Here is an 8,930-nt window from a genome sequence, read left to right on the forward strand (position 1 = left end):
TCACAGGAGAGTGAACTGTCTGTCAGAAATCATAGCACGTCAGCTGTCTTAACCGCGGCTTGTGTACTGCATCATTACTGTGTCTGTTCCCCTTTCGGGCTTGAACTGATGGTAAAACTAATGACATTATTTACTGTCTTTACATTTATTTTGAAAGATGAAGCTCGCGATTATGGTAAGGGGCGTTACATTTCTGACGAGTGCTTGCGGTGTTCGGCCAATCGCAATGCACTGGGTCAGCTGGCCAATCAGAGCAGACTGCGCTTGTCAAAGGAGGGGGCTTTGTTGGAAACTAGGTGTTTGAGAGAGGCGGGGCATAGAGAACCTACAATAATGTACAGTATTTGAAAAATAATGTGTTTTTTGAACATTAAAGCATGTCAACATATTCTGTTACACCAAATAATGATTTTTAAAAAAGCATCATATGACCCCTTTAATATTTTGAATTGTTTTTAGCTTTATTTATTTTTAGTTTTTCATTTAAATGTTAAGTTTTGAAATGTTGTCATATGCATTTGTCATTTTTATTTAATTTCTTTGTTTTTAAAATGTGTATAGGTAGTATTTATAAAGTGTTAGCTGTTAGTTTTGGATCTGTTTTTAGTTGTTTTAATACTACAATTGATTGCTTCTGTTGTCCTCATTTGTAAGTCGCTTTGGATACAAGCGTCTGATAAATGACTAAATAAAAATAATAAAATAAAATACTCTGCTTTATATGAGTTCATGCACTCTTTTTAACACATTTGTTTGTTGCTTTATCCATTTTAATCTATATCTGGTATAAATGGACCCAAACATTACTTTTTTGCCTTTTTAAATCTAATACTCTTTCACTAGTAATTCTTAATATATTTTATTTTTTATTGCACTTTTGTCATTTCAGACAGCAGTGTGTGAACGGGACTTTTATTTTGATTTCACGATGTGACGTCACAAAGCTGCGCCGCGCTCCTGCGTCTGAGATTCGGCTGAAGAAAAGGTTTGTGTTTTAAGCAGCTAAAATGTTTCATTCAATGCAACCTGTTCAGGCAATTTTGGCCTTTTTACAAACTATGTAAAATGAAATTCAACATTGTCAAACTTAAAAAATCCGCATTGAATCAAATGATTCAGTGATTCACCGCGCTCTGACGTCACACGCCGATCAAAACAGTGTAGCCTACAAATCATTAAATACCAAGTATATTAATCATTTCAACGCCTAAATGGCGTTTGTGTATAATTTGTGTTCTTTTATTCATTTGTACTGCTGGTGTTGAGTGTTTTCGTTTACTCAGGTGATTTAAGGCCACCTACTGAACTAGGGATTTAGTTTGGGTTTATTTTGCTTTCTGTTAATTATTCTCATCTTAAACTTACTATTTTAAAGATGGCGTTCATTAAAGAGGAGAGTGAAGACATGCAGATCGAAGAAACTTTCAAAGTGAAACAAGAAGATACTGAGGAACAAATAGAGATGGTGTTTATTAAAGAGGAGAGTGAAGACACGAGGATTGAAGAAACATTCAGAGTCAGACATGAAGATACTGAGGAACAAATAGAGATGGTGTTTATTAAAGAGGAGAGTGAAGACACGAGGATTGAAGAAACATTCAGAGTCAGACATGAAGATACTGAGACACAAACAGGTTGGTTTTCATTCTCAAAGCTGAACTCACTCATTTGATCCTTATTAAAATGTCCAGCTCTACAGAAATTAATTATATTTTTGAAGAATGTCATATGAGAGTGTTGTGATTAAAGCTGTTTTATTTGACACGGAGCTGGTCGAGATCACATGAGAAGATCCAACTTTCAAGACACAAAATTAGAAAAAAAAATAATAAAGTAGACTGGAACATTAAACCCAAAATCTAAAACACTTATGAGCAAAATATTGTCATACTAACATCAAGGCTCCAGACTAACTTTTTTACTAGGAGCACTGTAAAGGAACAAGCAACAAATGTAGGAGCACATCTTAAATCGACGTGCAAGGCAATTATTGTAGGGATGCACACTTAGTTTTGGCCGATAGCCAAAGCCAATATCAATATATTTTTCCTTTTGTTTCGAAACAACACTGTCTCCTGTGCAGTGATTATAAACAAATTATTGATCATAAACCAGATAAAGAACTAAATAATGTGCTCAGGCACACACTCATAGACATCATACCACACACAGGACCAAAGTGACTTTTCTTTTGCAGTTTTTAGTAACCAAGTGGCACTGATATATCTGCCAGATAAAATAATAAACACAAAATAGCTTGATCTCAGCCAGTTGATCATGTATTTAATCAACTCATATCATCATATCTAGGGCCGTGTGAAATCTGATTGACTTTTTCCCAAATTCCGTTTTATTATTATTATTAGTTTTTTTTTTTACCAAATTCTGTTTTTCTGCTTTAATTTTTCTGGACCCCTTTTTAACGGTTAAATTAAATGCTTTCAGTTAAATAGAAAAGCTTTCCTAATTAATTAAAATCATGAAACGTACACAATTTTTAACATCAGTTTATTTAAAGTTGAACAAAAAGTAAATTTTTAGGGCCCAATGAAATATGTTTTTTTTTTTCACATTCTGTTTTTATTGTTACCAAATTCTGTTTAAGTATGTCTAATTATTTGTATGCATAAAAACAACTTAATTCATTAACATTTAATATAACAATAGCCCTATGACAGGTTTTGTTTTTTTTTCCCCCCAGAAATTCTGTGTAGTGTATTTTAATTAAACCGATAGCTTTACTCAAATGAAAGGGTTAAATGCTCATGAAGTGACTGTTCTGGAGATGTTGTTCATGTATCATTTAGTGAGACGGCAGATGCTGAAATCGCTGCGAGCGTCATGCGTACTTCAGTATGTGTAGTAAACGAAACCGTGCGTTTGCATCATTCATTGACACAGAACATACAGGATTCATATTAAAGGGTTAGTTCGCCCAAAAATGAAAATTCTGTCATTAATTACTCACCCTCATGCTGTTCCAAACCTGTAAGACCTCCGTTCATCTCCGGAACACAAATTAAGATATTTTTGATTAAATCCGAGAGCTTTCTGACCCTCCATAGACATCAATGCAACTGAAACGTTCCCAGACCCAGAAAGGTAGAAAGGACATTGGCAAAACACATAACTGTTTACTGTAACAGTTCATGTGACATCAGTGGTTCAACCTTAATATTATGAAGCTATGCATGCATTGTGGTACTCTCGTGAACGCGCGTCAAAGCCTGACACGGAAGAGAAGAAATTGTTGGATAAAGTCATGATTTTTGTTTACGACGCATGCGTGTGCATTCAAACAAGGCGCAAAGCATGTCGGCTTATTTATTTTTTGTTATTTATACTGTTTTTATTTCTATGTTGAATTTTTGGGAAGGTGTTCAGTTAGGAGAAATTAACAGACATGTCTGTGATTGGCTACATTGCTCAACGCTATAGAAACACGTTGAAAATAGAAACCTTTAACGCTCTCCAGAGCGCAAACACAAATACGCATTGGATCGTTTGCCAAATCTGTTTCGGCAATATGCTATTATTACAGCTTCAGCTGAGGGTGCTCTTGCTTTCGTTTGAGCGAGCATTTCTGTAGATCCGGGCCTATATGATAATATAAACAACAGCCCAATAACCCTTTTATTTTAAGTATTAATTTTCTTTCTGTAGACCCGTTTATTGCATTGTGATTGCAAGCAGTACCGATAATGTCAAAATGTGATTTGCAGTCAAATGTCCCAGTGTGTTTTTTCTTTAAAAAAAATTTTCTAATCAATACACTTGTGCTTCGTGGAGTTTTGATGTGTTTTATGCACTTAATAGTGTTTCTTAAATGTGGTGATTAAGAAACAAAATCAAGCTAACCAAAGAAAGGCTGTACTGTATGTTTAGACATGTATATATGTAGATATTTTTCACTTGCTGTAAGTGTTTTTAAGTAATAAATTGAAAGCAGTTCTATCTTTGTATTGCTAGATTCTATTTTCTCCATGGATCTCTGATTTGATTTAGTGGTTTTTGGCAATTCATTAAATATCAACGGCTAAAAAGTAACTAATACTCAGAGTAGTTTTTTTAGAAGAGTACTTTGTACTTGAGTATTTAATGCGCATCTTGTCAGTAAAGCCAGTTCTATAATCAGTGGTAAATCTCCATCACGTGCATGCTTTCAGATGGAGCAGCATTTACTACACAGAGCCGTTGTTCACTGACAAGCTGCACAAAACCACGATCATATATGTGAGTACTAATTTGACTGTCGTTTAAACAGAAGTTTTGTATCCGACTAGTCGACTAGTCTAAGAGCAAGAAACCCCCAAAAGATGGTAAGAAAAAAAAAAACTTTGTGCGTGCGTGTTGCCTACATTTGAAATACTTAATCTATGAATCACACATCGGTCAATGAATTCCGCTAAAAATAGGTCACAATTATGCCTTGCGCTTGCTTCGCGTTATCATAATTAATTTTAGGCGGTTGTTAAAAAGAAAAAAAAAGAAGAGCACACACTCAACGTCAGCCAATGCTTATTTATTCAAATCAGCTGGGGACAATGGAAAATCAATCAATAGCCTGACAGAATTCTTTCTTCATATAATGTTACCCAACATATTAAAACAAGTCAAAAACAATAGGAAATTTGATCAAGGAATAGCATTAAAACAGCTTTTAAAAACATACTTCATCACGTAGGCTATATCATCTAAAAACAAAACGAACAAAAAGAAAGACAGGACCTGAGGCGATTAACAATTCCTGCACTTGAAAAAACGTGCTCTGCAGGAACTGAAGTCGCAGGCACACAGAGATAATGAAAAGCAAGCCAACAGAGTTTCAGAAAGCGCCAGGACATCCCGCACCACCACCGAAGTGGGTCTTCGTTAGAGGAATAGACAGCGCGGACGGGATCACAGCGGTGGCGGGCTGTAGTGAATGACGTGATTGACATTAGCTGGCTTTGGCTAGTCTCTAAACTAACGCCTACATGCCTGTATTGAATATGATTACGCATCGCTCCAGTAGAGTTATTGTAAGACAATTTGATATTACACAGTTTACACAAAACATTTCCGTTTCCTTCTAATTCAAAATAATCCCACACCTTCTCGTCTTTCGCATGGTCACTTTTGAACTCGCCGCAACTGACACAAAGAAAACTCATGCGAGGTCTGAGGTAAAAATGTAGTTTATGCCCAGATACACTTTTAAAAATAACTTATTATTTTTTTTCAAATGTTTTATTTTAACTTATTTAAAATGTTTTAAATAACAGTGGTAATTTGAATGATAATGTTTTTTTTTCTTTTTCTGTCGTGTAATCGACTATTTTTTTCAGTGTCGACTAGACCCGCACATCCCTATATGTGACGCATGCGATTTATCGTGCAGCCCTAGTTTTATTGTAGTAAAACCATGTTTTTTGGCGTATTACTATTTGTATAACCACGGTTTTACCACCACCACCACCAAAAAAAAAAACCATGGTTAAACTATGGTTTTTAACCCTCTACCGCACGCATTATGATAGACCTATAGAAAAAAATATTAGAATCTTTTTCTTTTCTAAGCTTAACTTGGAAGTGCTGTAAAAAAAAAAATTTAAATTTGGAAAAAAAAATTTTTTTTAAGGTACTTTATGATATGTTGCTATACGGCAACAGCATACAATAGTGGATCTAACTTAGAATAAGTGTAAGCTTACTTATAGTTAATATTTTTCCTCAGAAATGTTGTTTGTGTTGTTTCAATTGGTGCTATTATAAGCTTTAACACAGTACTTTATAATTGACACCTTATACATACTTTCCAACAACTTGTGCTTTTATTTATTCCATTCTTTTTTGCTGAATAATTATTTATCATTTTTTTATTTCATTACATTTTTCATAAATATTTTTTGAAAAACGCAAATCGATACAGTTAAAACAAATATAATACTGTATATCATGTATCATAAAACACTGACATAAAACCCAAAAACATTGCAGTTCATGAAAATTCAGCATTATGCAATCTCATGAGAGGAAGACTATGAACATGAGCCCCCCCATCCCCCCACAATCCTTGAAAGATCATCTGTTTAATGTATGAAACTTCACAAAGCAGTTTTTTAATCTGCAGGAAGAGCCAGTTCTGCCCTTTTCTTTTTTACCTTGCCATAGAATATGGCCGTGCTCACTGATGTAATGTTACCTGTATTAATATTTAATCAAATGTAAAATTGCCATTTCAGTTTGATTATATCCATAATACAAATGCCATTACCATACAACTAATCAACATTATATCACTAGTATTAATGTTGATATTGTTACAGCTTAACAGATTGCAGCTGACCTTGCTAGCTAGCTAAACTATTGTAATAATGTCATTCCACTATTGCACAGTGTTGCCGCTTGGCAACACATACATTTGAATTATTTACCAAAAATTTATTTTATAAAAACTTTTTTGAGAGGTGAATATGTCATCATAACATCATAACTGTGATGTTTCCGATTTCTTTGTAGAAGTGACACAAACTGGTCCTTGTTTGTTACTGACGTTTTAGTTTGCTTTCAGCAACTACCGACAAGAGACGGCAGTCTGTCAGACATCTCGCCACAGAAAAAAAATGCATGTCATGTGACTTAATCAAAGCACATCATTGGCTAAACTAAGGTCTTCTCTTTCAAACAACAAAAAAATAAAAATGTTCTCTTAAAGAGACAGTGGCAAGGAAATGAACACAAAGAGGATGTTGCCATATGGCCACACCATGCGGTAGAGGGTTAAAGCAAAACCATAGGTATTTTGTAGTAACAATGGTTTTACTACAATGACCAATTTTTTTTTTTTTTTTTTTATTATTTGTTGTATAACCATGGGGTAGGGGGTAGGGTCTGTTAGCCACCACCAAAGACCATTTTTGTCCCAGGAAATACCCTGTAAGTGTATCTATTTTTGTTGTTTAAACACATTTATAATGATCTTCTTAACTGACACACGGCAATAGGTGCTGTTGTGTTAGTTTGAGCTGCAGTTCAGAGAATCATATCTGTTAGATTTACAACATGTAAATGTATCAATTTCTCCTAAAATACATGAAAGTAAGTGGACCAGTGAACTGGGAGAAGAATAGAGTAAATTTCTAGTAAAATTTCTAACATGGGTGAAATCAAGAAGACTCTTGACATTTTATTTCTACAAACAGCATGTTATTATTGAAATATTAAGTATTATAGAAATGGTATTTCTATGGGCTACTTTCAATCTCTCCCATAGGTTGTTGACATGACATGGCCTTTTCACTGTCACACAAGATAAAAATGAATACAATTAGTATTGTCATCATCACCATCCAACTTCCAGACACATGAAAAGGGTGATGATGATGTTTTCCATTTTCATAATTCACAATGTATGTCAAGTCAAGCTGTAATACCAAACAGGACCACATGGAGATGTCAACAGACCACTATACCAGCCGCCTTAACCTTCCAGCATACAGTTTTAGGTTTTACATATGTGAAGCCTACAGTATAGCATATTCATACATTAGATTAGAGTCTAATATACAACTCCTTTATGCCATTGTAATTGTTTTTACTTTGATTACGGTTGTGATCCATCAAAACTTTACCGGTGGGATACTTGTTTGCTTAATTCAGCCGCTATAGGCTAGTCCTGAATTGTAGCCCTGGCATAAATACTGACTTTACTCCTCGTGGACCTCCTGATGTCACCTTTGACAGTTCAAAGTCTGGAGTGCAAACTCCTCCTGCATCTGCCACTGGGGTCCAGTGCTTCAAGCTGTTTTTTTACAGAGCAGTTTGTTGGAGAAATTGTGGAGGAAACGAGCTGGTATGTCTCAACTCTTCTAAAGTTCTTCTAAAGGGACTTGTCAGAAAACCATCTGTCCAGGATTGCTGGAGCACCGATACATTACTGCAGACCCAATTTTTCGGGTCACTGTTTTCACAGGACCACTTCCTCCTCCTCTTTTGCCTTCACTTCACCAACAGTGCGAGAGCTAGTCATTATGATCTACTGCACAAAAACAGCATATTTACTGGTGTTACCTCCTTTTGTCATGTTTTGTCCCATATAAAGATCTCTGTGTGGATGAATCACTGATGAAATGGAAAGGCAGGCTGGCCTTCAGTCAGTACATCTCTACAAAAAGAAACCAATTTGGATTGAAGTTTTTTGTTTTGTTTGATGTGCTGACTGGATATGTGGAAGAATTGGTCATTTATACTGGATCCACTACTGACAATACTGCCACCAGAGGTTTAGGCTAATTTATACTCTATGCGTCCACAAGTTTGCTTGGATATGCATTTACATTTACATTTAGTCATTTAGCAGATGCTTTTATCCAAAGCAACTTACAAATGAGGGCAATAAAAGCAGTCAAAACTAACAAAAGAGCAATATATATGTGCAAATGACAAGTCTCGATTAGTCTAACGCAGTACACTTAGCAAGGTGTAAAAAAAAAAATATATATATATATTATACACACACACAAAGAAAAACAAGTAGATATAATAGAAAAAATAAAAAGCTAGTGTTGTTTTTTTGTTTTTAAATTAAAAAAAAAATAATAAAAAAAGAAGATAAGTATAGATAAAGTAGAAATAAAATAGAATAGAAAGTGTTCGACTTAAAGGGTCAAATAAAGGTGGAACAGATGTGTTTTTAGTCGTTTCTTGAAGATGGTTAAGGACTCAGCTGCTCGGATTGATTTGGGCAGGTCATTCCACCAGGAGGGAACAGTCAGTGAAAGTGATTTTGTGCCTCTTTGAGATGGCACAATAATACGCCATTCACTTGCAGAACGCAAGGTTCTAGAGGGCACATAACTCTGAAGTAATGAATTTAGGTAAATGGGTGCAGAGCCAGTGGTGGTTTTGTAGGCAAACATTAATGCCTTGAATTTAATGCGAGCAGCTAC

The sequence above is a fragment of the Sinocyclocheilus anshuiensis genome, unplaced genomic scaffold (assembly GCF_001515605.1).
Source record: "Sinocyclocheilus anshuiensis isolate Anshui unplaced genomic scaffold, SAMN03320099.WGS_v1.1 scaffold1633, whole genome shotgun sequence".
Taxonomy (NCBI): domain Eukaryota; kingdom Metazoa; phylum Chordata; class Actinopteri; order Cypriniformes; family Cyprinidae; genus Sinocyclocheilus; species Sinocyclocheilus anshuiensis.